The following is a 12219-nucleotide window of genomic DNA, read 5'->3' on the forward strand; positions in this document are numbered from 1 at the left end:
ATATCACACTTTGGGTACACTCGATCGATGGGAACTTGATTCTTATTAGCTAATTCTATCATTAACACTTGTTCTAATAATTCAACTTCGCAATGTAATTTATCGACAAAATCTTAAGAAATAAATGACCTTGTAGCTCCAGAATCAATTAAAACTTTAGCATCTACGGAGTTGACTGGAAACGTACCTGCAACCATGTCGGAACTCTGAATAGCGTCCTTCATTGTCATGTTGAATGTTCTGGCTTTGGGTTGAGATGGTGGTCCTTCAATCCTTGGCATATTCTGAGATGGAGCACCTGTAAGCCTTGGTGTGTTAGTTGTCGTACCTTGTATTGGGCAATTTCTGGCGATATGTCTTGGCTTTCCACACTTATAACAACCAGTTCCCAAATTCTGACCTGGAGTCGGATTCTGACACACATTAGCAAAGTGTCCCTTCCTGCCGCCCTTGAAACATATCATATTAGTATTACGATTCCCAAAGTGCTTTCTACCACAAAACTGGCAATCTGGTACTGGCGGATGATTAGGCCTCTGCTGATTTGAATTCTGAAAACGGTTGCCTTGTCCTCCATTTCCTGATTGTGGTCTTCTGAATCCCACGTTCCTATTACCCTGAAACTCTGGCCTTTTATTGAGATGGCCCTGGAAATTACCCTGTTGCTGACCTCCTTCTGATTTTCCTTTTCTTCCCATCATTTCCTTTCTAAGACATATCACTCCTACTTTTAATCACCATTGCTTTCCGAACCACTGCCACATATGAAGTCAATTCGAACATGGCCACCCTATTCTGAATCCAAAATTTCAATCCCTGTTCATGTAACGCCCTCCAGACCCGGGGTATAAGTCTGGGGGTTACTAGCTAAATACCAAACCTGTACAATCTGATTAACAATTAATAAAGAAAAGAAATTAAAGCCCTTTAACACTAAACAGGATCTTTTTAGGTTGAAGTATGAAAACAAGAACCACTAACTACTTTATTACAAACCAATTCAAAATCTCACAAGCTCTCTTTATTACAGGCCATTGTCTAATTCATTTTAAACTAAGTTCAACTTTTATTCAAACACACACACTATCTATCAACACTCTACCTGCTCGGGCAACTCAAAGCTTTCTTCCTCGATTGGGATCAACACCTTGGGTATAAGAGGATCCCGAGGCTTGACCCGCTTCTTTACCACTCGAGTCCTCATGGGTTTCATATTCCTTTTTAACTGAAATAATAAGGTGAATAACAACAAAAATGGGTGAGCCAAAAATTTCTCGACAAGTCCACAAAAGATAAACAGTGTTAAAGCATTTTAAATGAATCTGTAATCCCGGGTATATCTGCAAAGATATAACCCTCACGAGAATAGAAAGAAGGCCATTACTGGCGAGTACAAATGAACTAAACTGGACACAAGTTCGTATCTATATTCTGCTGATCAGTCAGAATATAATGCAGATCTATATCTCACTATATAGATCCAGTCGGGTACCCAGGCACTACGGCCCATGTCGAGGCACCAGTCATCCGAGTCCTCAGGATTAAGACACACTCAATCCCAAAAATATCATTAGCCAGTCCATCGCTTAGAAACCAGAATAATCGGTATGCTTTGATATATTTTAAACACCAGAATATATCAATCTCAATGTATCATCAATGGAATATGAATCAAGAATCCAAAGAAATGGAGAAATCAAGAATCGAAATGAAATATGAACAAAGGAATAACAAGTGTGTATCAGTGATTAAGAACAAGAATCAAAAGAGTGCAAATGTGATAAGCATTTGAAGAAATATCACTATTCTGAAAATAGAATATGGGGAAAAAAACTTGCCTTCTGTGCGATTCACTGCAATTAGATCACTTTCGTCTATCACCTTGGACTAATACCGACTCAACTTGCCTGGCTGGCTTAGCTTCTGTTAGCAAAACAGACTGGTTAAGTCACTTCGTACTTCAATTGCATCTTGAATCGACTTCACACCGTTCCTAACATCTACCCATGCGCTTATGACCGACTCATGTATTACTTATTAGCAATTAAGACTCAATTAACCACGTAATACACATAAGCACATAAGCACATAAGCACATAATCATTTTTATAGTTAAAATAATTTTTAGAACCAAAATTGACTCGCTGATTGCTCAACTGATCGTTATCTGACTCGTTTCCCATTTTTCCGGAATTTTTCGGACTCGTCTCGGTACGCATTTCGATTGATAATCAAACAAGTAACAAAATCAACTAATTTTTAGAAGAAATTAAGCTTTGATATTATTTTTAATGAAAAGAATTCATTTTTCTGAGTCAACAGGCTTTCGTTTTACTCGAATCGGACTAACGGTCTATTTATTATCAATTCAACACTGATAATTCCATTTATTATTCACTATAAATAATTATTACTAATTTTTAAAACTCAAAAATAATTTTTAAATCATTATTTAAGAAAAATCAGAATTAAAAATGATTTTTCTATAATATTTGGAATTTAAATGAATTTATTATAATTTATTGAAAATTATTTGATTAATTATCAAAATAATTAATCATTTTTAAATAATTAATAAATAGTTAATAAATAATAAATAAATAATAAATAATTAAGAAAATAATTCAATCTGATTTTTAGAAAATATTTCAGAATTATTTATAATATAAATCAATTAATTAAACAATTAATTAATCAATTCATAAAATAAATAAATCTGATTTTTAAAATTAGTAAAAATAAAATAAAATTAAAAATCCAGAAACAGATGTCAGAAATCAAACATCTGACAATTCAGATCAAAACCGGGTAATCTGAACGGGTCAAACAGGTTGGATTCCGGGTCACCAAGAACACGCCGGAATTTTTCCAGATTCCGGTGAGTTCCCGGAGTCCGGCCAAGCTCCGATCAGCCCCAAATCAACACCGTTTGGTGCTGTTTTTGAGTGCTTTTCATTTCAAATCAACACAGCAATCCAACCACGGCCAAAACATCACAGAATAACCCCTGAATCAACTTCTCCGGCGAAATCGACATAAACTCCGGCCAAAAATCGAATTTGCAGAATTGTACATGAAATTGAACGTTTAATAGTGCAAATCAAAGCTAAGAACATATACAATCATAACCCTAACCTTTTAGGAACCACAGATTCACAGAAATCATCGAGTTGTATTTTGAAAATCTGACAAAAACCCTAGAAATCGTGAATCACTATTAAAACATCGTGTGTTCAATTAAACACCATGAATTGACTGTAAATCATTTAACAAAGCTATATCAATCATCAAAACATTAAAATAACCCTAGAATCAAAAAGTCCTAATTCGAGCATAAACCCTAGAAATCGAAAATCAAAATCAAGGCATTAAAACATGAAATTGATGCAAGAAATAGAAAGAACGGATCAAAACCTTCGATTTGAGTACTTGAATCACACGATTTGATGTTGTAATCAGTGAGAAATCACGGCTTGATTTTTCAACCCGACTCGGTTCTTCCCGACCCGATTTCAGAGAATTTTGTGTATTTTTGCAGATTTTAATGATTTATTAATTATAATTAAATAATAATTAGCCTATTTATAGTAGTAAAAATAATACTCCTAAATAAAATTAAGGGGCTAATTATACATTTAATAAAAATATTTGGCCATAATTTTTATAATTTTTGAGTATTAAAATATAATTTATAATTATTTTATATACGCAATATATATGCCAAAATTTCCCAAAAATTGTGAATATTGCAAAAATGCAAAGAAATAATATAAATGAAAGTCCTATAATTTTATAAAAATAAAAAATGTGATTTTTGTGGGGTTTTTAACACTCAATGGGGCCCGGAAAAGTCATTTTTCGTAAAACGAGAAAATTTATAAAATATCTAGATGTTCAGAATAATGCGATTGTAAAAGCCGTTTGATGAAAAATAAGGCCCATTATTTTATTTGAAATACTGGCTTTAAAATCATTGTTTAGGTCGTAAAACGTTTGAAATGAAAGCGATGAATTCCAAATAAAATATCTGAAAAATACCTTAAAAATACAGAAATGACATGAAATGAACATAACACATAACAGTTAGATTTTAACAGATAATCACACGTAAATGACATATTAATATACATATTTTATTATAAATATGATAGAATATAACGTAAATTTCCCGGTCGTTACATTCTCCCCCCTTAATAGGATTCTGTCCTCAGAATCTTCTATGAAAACAAATGAGGGTATTTCTCTAACATTTCACTTTCAAGTTCCCAGGTTGATTCTTCAACCATAGGGTTTCTCCACAACACCCGCACTAAATATACAGACTTATTTCTCAACATTTTCTCTCGCCGATCTAAAATTCTTACCGGTTGCTCTACAAAAGACAAATCAGGTTGGATTTCTATCTGCTCATATTCTATTATATGCCTAGAATCAGGATTATATCGTTTAAGCATTAACACATGAAACACATTGTGAATATGCTGCATATGAGGCGGTAAGGCCAATTCGTTCGCAAGTTTTCCTACTTTCTTCAAAATTTCAAACGGTCCGACGTATCGTGGCTTCAATTTACCCTTACCGCCAAATCTGGTCAATCCTTTCCATGGCGATATTTTGAGTAATATGTTTTCTCCTTCCTGATAGTCCATATCTTTTCTCGCCTGGTCTGCATGTTTGCGTTGCCTATTTTGCGCTGCATCGAGTCGTTTTTGAATGAGTTCAATCTTTTCTTTTATCTGTTGAATTAATTCTGGACCCAAAATCTTGCGTTCTCCAACTTCATCCCAATGTATTGGTGATCTGCATTTTCTCCCGTATAGTGCTTCATACGGTGGCATTCCAATGCTGGCGTGATAGCTGTTATTATAAGAAAATTCCACTAAAGGTAAATGCTCATCCCAACTGCCTTCAAAATCGATCGCACAAACTCGTAGCATATCTTTAATCGTTTGGATAGTTCTTTCACTTTGCCCATCAGTTTGCGAATGATAAGCGGTACTCATGTTCAATTTAGTTCCAAGACATTCTTGAAATTGTCTCCAAAATCTTGAGTTAAAACGAGGATCTCGATCAGACACGATAGATATTGGAACTCCATGTCGTATCACAATTTCCTTGAGATACAAATGCACTAACTTGTCGAGTGAAAATCTTTCGTTAATTGGTAGAAAATATGCCGACTTCGTGAGTCTGTCAATGATTACCCATATCGCATCATGATTTGCCCTAGGACTCGGTAGTCCTACTACAAAATCCATCGCTAGATGTTCCCATTTCCATTCCGGAATGTCTAACGGTTGTAATAATCCGCTCGGACGCTGATGTTCCGCTTTAACTTGCTGGCATGTGTAGCATTTACTCACCCATTCTGCTATTTCCTTCTTCATGTTCGGCCACCAGAATTTTTCCTTCAGATCGCGATACATTTTTGTGCTCCCTGGATGAATGGAATACTTTGATTTGTGTGCATCTTGCAATATTTCTTCTTTTAATTCTACCACGTTAGGGATCCAGATTCTCGACGCAAAGCGTAAAATTCCTTCATTATCTTTCTGAGTTGTGATCTCTTCTCCCGTTAGGTCGTCATCTTAACTCATCACTTCATCTTGACAGCGGCGAATCTTCTGTAACAACTCCGGTTGGAAAGTCATAGTGTAGATAGCTTCTGCAGATTCATCGGGAATACGAATCTCGATTTCCAATTTATCGAATTCCTTGGCTAATTCTTCACATGAAGTTAACCGATTCAATCTTTCTTTCCTGCTCAGCGCATCTGCTACAACATTTGCTTTCCCTGGATGATAACTGATCGTGACATCATAATCCTTTATCAATTCCAGCCATCAACGTTGTCGCATGTTTAGCTCCTTCTGCGTAAAGATATATTTTAGACTTTTATGATCTGTGTAGATTTCACATTTTTCACCGTAGAGATAACGTCTCCAAAGCTTCAACACAAATACGATCGCTGCCAATTCCAGGTCATGCGTAGGATATTTCTGTTCATGAGGTTTAAGTTGTCTCGAAGCATATGCGATGACGTTACTGTGTTGCATCAAATACACATCCTAGCCCGCGATATGAAGCGTCACTGTAAATGACGAAATTCCCTTGCTCGTCTGGCAATACTAGTACTGGTGCGGTTACTAACCGATTCTTCAACTCTTGGAAACTTTCTTCACACATATCATTCCATACAAACTTCTCACTTTTTCGAGTTAACTTGGTCAGCGGCGTTGCTATTTTCGCAAAATCTTTGACAAATCTTCGATAATACCCGGCCAATCCCAAGAAACTTCGAACTTCTGTCGGTATCTTTGGTCGTTCCCAATTCAACACAGCTTCAATCTTCGCTGGATCGACTTGGATGCCTTCTCTACTGATAATATGCCCTAGAAATTGTACTTCCCTTAACCAGAATTCACATTTCGAAAATTTCGCGTATAGTTGCTCTTTCCTCAGAATTTCCAAAGCTATCCTCAAGTGTTCTGCATGCTCTTCTTCCGTCTTGGAAGAAATCAAGATGTCATCAATGAATACAATCACGAATTTATCCAAATATTTCTTGAATACTCTGTTCATCAAATCCATGAATGTAGCTGGCGTATTTGTCAAACCGAATGCCATTACCAAAAACTTGTAATGCCCATATCTCGTACGAAATGCAGTCTTTGGAATATCTTCAGCTTTAATCTTCAATTGATGATAGCCTGATCACAGATCTATCTTTGAAAACCAGGCTGCTCCTTTTAGCTGATCGAACAAATCGTCGATTCTCGGTAAAGGATACTTGTTCTTGATAGTGAGTTTATTCAATTCCCGATAGTCAATGCACAGTCGCATGCTGCCGTCCTTCTTCTTTACAAACAACACCGGTGCACCCCATGAGGATACAGTAGGTCGTATGATACCTCGGCCTAGAAGATCTTGCAGTTGCGTTGACAATTCCTTCATTTTGACTGGAGCCATTCGATATGGAGCTTTCGAAACTGGTTCTGTGCCTGGTGCTAGATCAATCGTAAATTCAATTTCTTGATCTGGCGGTAACCCTGGAAGCTCGTCTGGAAAGACGTCTGGAAACTCGCATACAACAGGAATGTCTTCTATTCTAGGACTTCCTTTTTCAGTATCTAACACGTAAGCTATGTACGCCTCACATCCTTGTCGAAGCAATCATTTAGTCTGAATCACGGTGAGAAATTTCTTCCGCTGTTTTTCGCCTTTCAATATTACCATTGCATTTTCCGCAGTTCGCAATTTGACTTTCTTATTCGCGCAATCTATCTGAGCATTATGACAAGCTAACCAATCCATTCCCAAAATGATATCAAATTCTCCTAGCTTAAAAGGAATCAAATCTACCGAAAAATGATGTCCGGCTTTTTTTATATCACACGCAGGACATACTCGATCTACTGGAACTTGGTCGTCATTCACTAATTTTATAATTAACGTCTCACCCAACCATTCGATTTCACAATGTAACTTATCAAGAAATTCTTCAGAAATAAATGAACGAGTAGCTCCAGAATCAATTAATACTTTTGAATTTACGGCATTCACCAAAAGCGTACCTGCAATAACACTCGGACTCTGCACTGCTTCTTTCATTGTCATGTTAAAAGTCCTTGCTTTGGGTTGATTAGGCGGCGGCGGAGGTAATGTCAACACTCTTGGAATACTGGCTGCCATAGCTGGTCCTTTGCAATTTCTGGCGATATGCCCTTTCTTTCCGCACTGAAAACAAGTCATTTCCGTTGTTCTACCTGCTGGACATTCGTTAGAATAATGCCCTTTCTGCTTACACCGATAACACGTTACATCCCTTTTAGTACATACACCGGTATGCTTTCGATTACATGTCTTACAGTACGGCACTGGAACTCTGACCATTCCCCTGGAGGTTTGGAAATGATTACCTGCTTTCTGTGGACCTTGTCCTATCCTTTTAAAATTCAAATTTTCCCGGGCTTGGAATCCCGGCTTTCTGCTGGAGCGATCTTGGAAACTTCCCTGTCCTTTATCTTGCTGAGATCTTTCACTTTCCCCTTCGATAATCAAAGCTTTCTGGACTACGGCGGTATACGTTGTCAACTCAAAAACTGCAACTTGGCCACAAATCCATGGTTGTAATCCTTCCTGAAATCTTTGAACTAACTTCTCTTCAGTATCAACCTGTTCTGGGACAAACCTAGCTAACTCAGTAAATTTGGCCTCATATTCTGCCACGGACATATTTCCCTGTTTCAGTTCTAAAAACTTAATCTGCATTTGATTCTTCACATAGCGAGGAAAATGCTTTTCTAAAAACAATTCTTTAAACCTATCCCAAGCAACAACTTCTTCACCCTCTAAAGCCTTTTTAGATTCCCGCCAATAATTTGCCTCTCCTTTCAACAAGAAACTAGCAAAATCAGTCTTCTGGTCCTCACCTATCTTCACTAGTGCAAACGCTCTCTCTATCTCTTTTAACCAGGTGGTAACTTTAATAGGATCAGTAGACCCTTCAAATTCTGGAGGTTTAACTGACTGAAACTGCTTAAAAGTAACAACAGGTAATACCTGTGGTAATTGAGGCTCAGGATGAGGTGGCTGTTGTAACTTTTGTTGTTGTATCTACTGTTGTTGATGTTGTATCTGCTGCTGCATCATTACCATTTGTTGTTGCATCAGATGGAACATTTGGTTCATGGTCTCATTAGTCTGATCTTCGGAATTGCTGTTAGAGGCCTCAGCCCTAGTCTTTCTTTTTGGTGCCATCTTCTTCTGATAATAAAACATGTGATATTTCTTTAACAATTTGATAAACAATTGACAAGACGTAAGGAAAACAATTTATCCTATATTAATAACATGGTTTATATAAAGAAAACAGTTGCTAAATGTAAAAACTGGAGATGTAAACAGTTAAATAAAATGGTTGTTCTTTTTCTTTTTTCTTTTTTTTTCAACAGGAATTATAATATGGAAAGCTGTAAAACAATAAAGTGAAAGTAAATACTGTAAAACTGTAAAGACTGAAATTTAAATAAAAGAAATTTGAAAAGTTCAGTTTATATATATGTGACACCAGCCTCAGGTGTAAATGCTTGATACAAAAAGTCTCGGGCTACTGGTAATCACTACGGTTACAAGTCACACTACCGCTACAGGTCAAACTACTACTACCAGTTAAACTACTAGTACACACGTACACACTACTCATTAAGTTATACTATGCTGCCTCTATATACATCTGTATCCTGGAGTCGCTGTCTCAAACTATCACTGCCTCAAAACCCAGGCGGAATACGCCTAAGCTCCTCTCTAAGTGCCTGGACCAAAGTCTGTGCCAAGCGGAATATCCTATAGAACTCTGTGAAAGAAGGAGGTCCATCATGGGTCAAATCATCAAGCTCCCAAGTGGCACTCATCAACACTGACTGTAATCGCTGTCTCATATAATAATCCGGCTGTAGGGCTGCTAACGGTCCTCTGTCCCTCTGATCAAACAGATGCATGATCTCTCGACACTGTGCCCGCCAATACTCCATATCATCCCTCATAACTCTATACTCATGGTATGGTACCATATACGGCTAAGTAACCTGACCTATGGACTCCTGTGAAGGAACCCTCGGAATACCTGCACCCTGCTGTGGTAAACCTAACTGTAGATCCACATCATGCTCTCCCATCCCCTTGACTGGAATCATCTGAACTATATCTGGCTCTGGGGCTTGCACTGGTATAGGAGGTAACAATGGTGGTGGTGGTAACTCCTGCTCAATACCCGGTATAAACTGATGCTCAACTGGTAAAGGAACCATCGGCTCAAAGAACTCAAAGGGATCAAACATCTCTATGGGGTCATGAACTATCCCCTGTACTGGTGGTACCGGCTCCTGTGGCAATGGTGGTGGAGGTGGTAGAGGAGGAAACATATACTCAGATACTGGAGGTATAACTGGTGCTGCTGGCCCAGTGACTGTCCTATCGGAAGATGCAGAATAACCAGAAGATGCCATCTGATAATATATCAAAGAAAAGAAAAGGTCACTAGAAAATCCTAAGATTTATACTTCCTTATTCTAATCTGACCTAAATCCTAATATTATTCTTCCTAATTTGACTATCCCTATCTTATGTGATCTCCCTATCTTATCTTAATCCTAATATTCTTGTTTTCAGGGACCAAACCTACAGCGCTGATGCCAAACTGTAACGCCCTCCAGAAGTCTGGGGGTTACTAGATAAATACCAAACCTGTACAATCTGATTAACAAAAAATAAAGAAAAGAAATTAAACCCCTTTAACACTAACCAGGATCTTTTTAGGTTGAAGTATGAAAAAAAGAACCACTAACTACTTTATTACAAACCAATTCAAAATCTCACAAGCTCTCTTTATTATAGGCCATTGTCTAATTCATTTTAAACTAAGTTCAACTTTTATTCAAACACACACACTATCTATCAACACTCCACCTGCTCGGGCAACTCAAAGCTTTCTTCCTGGATTGGTGATAGGGATAAATAAATCCTGATAATGGGCTGCTAGACCCAATAAGAAGATGTTTGATATTCAGACCAGAAAGGTTAAGCCTGATGGACCAGATCAGGTCTGGTCGAATAAAAATGGCCCAAAAGCCCTGATTATTAATTAATTTCGTAATTAATTAATAAGGGAAAAATCAGCTGTTGAGAAGAGTCCTGATAAGGATATAAATCCTTATAGATAAGCGTCAAGGGGACCTAAAAGGATAAGGAATCAGTTTCCTACTATCTAGGACTCCAAAGTCCATTCTAATTATGAGACTTGCCCACCAAGTCTCCTATACCAAGTCCAATTCAAGGACCACCAACATCTATATAAGGGGTCTCACCCCACAAATCAGAACTACGTTTTTTGGCTTGATTCTCTAATTCACAGAGATACGTAGGCATCTCGTAAAGGCAGATTGAGTCACGAAACACGAGAGCAGCCATTAAAGGCCTTGAGCTCCCGAATCTTAGTATTAAATACAGCAAGTAATAACCTTGATTTCTTATCTATAACATTTGGCGCCGTCTGTGGGAAGCAATAACAACCATGGCGAGAACACGGAGAACAATTGGAGCTCTAGAGAAAGGAACACCATCAGAGACAACCCAGGTGATTTCATCAACCGTGGAGGTTCCTCCCCATTCAACTTATGCATCTACTCAGGGGGAAGCCCAGACAGGGGCAACTCAACCTCAGCCACAAGGGACAACTCCCCCGACTATTCAAGGTACGAATCCTCAAGTTCAGCAAGTACATATACCTGTGAATTCTCGACCCGTCGGGTATGAATATTCAACTGTTGTTACTACTAACCCCCCTTATGGGATGCCCCTTCACCCTGAGGTTGGAGGAAGCAGATATGCTGGGCGAAGCGAAGCACGAGGGCGGTCGCCCCCCTATATACGAGGTTTGGATCCTATCCCTGAGGATCGGGAATTTTCTGGTCCATACACTGAGAGAGACTCCGAATCTTCGGATGATGAAGTGGCCCCGAGAAGGAGGCGCCCTGGAAAAGAGCCAATAGCCGATGGAAGGCAACGCCCCCAAAGCACCCCAGGGGCGAATCCCCAAGAAGTGCAGGAAAAGATCAGGGCTCATGAGGCTGAAATCCAAAGGCTGAGGCGTGATTTGGAGGCTCACCAAGCCACCAGACCCCACATGCCTCCTAGGGGGAGAAATCCTCCTCCTATCATAGACCTGGATGGTCCGGTAAGAAGAAGGGCTACTGTCCCAAGAACTGATCCGAGCAATCTCCTTCCCCTTGGAGATCCTGATGATCCAACTCCACCCTTCACAGAAGAGATAATGAATGCCCATGTCTCAAGGAAATTCAAGATGCCCACTATCAAAGCCTATGATGGCACGGGAGACCCCGCTAATCATGTTAGGACATTCTCTAATGCACTGCTGCTGCAACCCGTGAATGATGCTATAAAATGTCGGGCCTTCCCTCAAACCCTGTCGGGTATGGCTCAAAGATGGTACAGTCGCCTACCCCCAAATTCTATTGGATCATTCAGAGAACTAAGTCAGGCTTTTATTAAGCAATTCATCAGTGGAAGAGTCCATGAGAAAAGTTCAGCATCTCTTATGAGTCTTGTGCAAGGAGCTAAGGAATCCTTAAGAGATTACCTGAATCGTTTTACAAAGGAGGCTTTAAAAGTCCCAGATCTTGATGATAAGGTAGCCATGAT

Source organism: Apium graveolens, chromosome 11, assembly GCF_009905375.1.
Source record: "Apium graveolens cultivar Ventura chromosome 11, ASM990537v1, whole genome shotgun sequence".
Taxonomy (NCBI): domain Eukaryota; kingdom Viridiplantae; phylum Streptophyta; class Magnoliopsida; order Apiales; family Apiaceae; genus Apium; species Apium graveolens.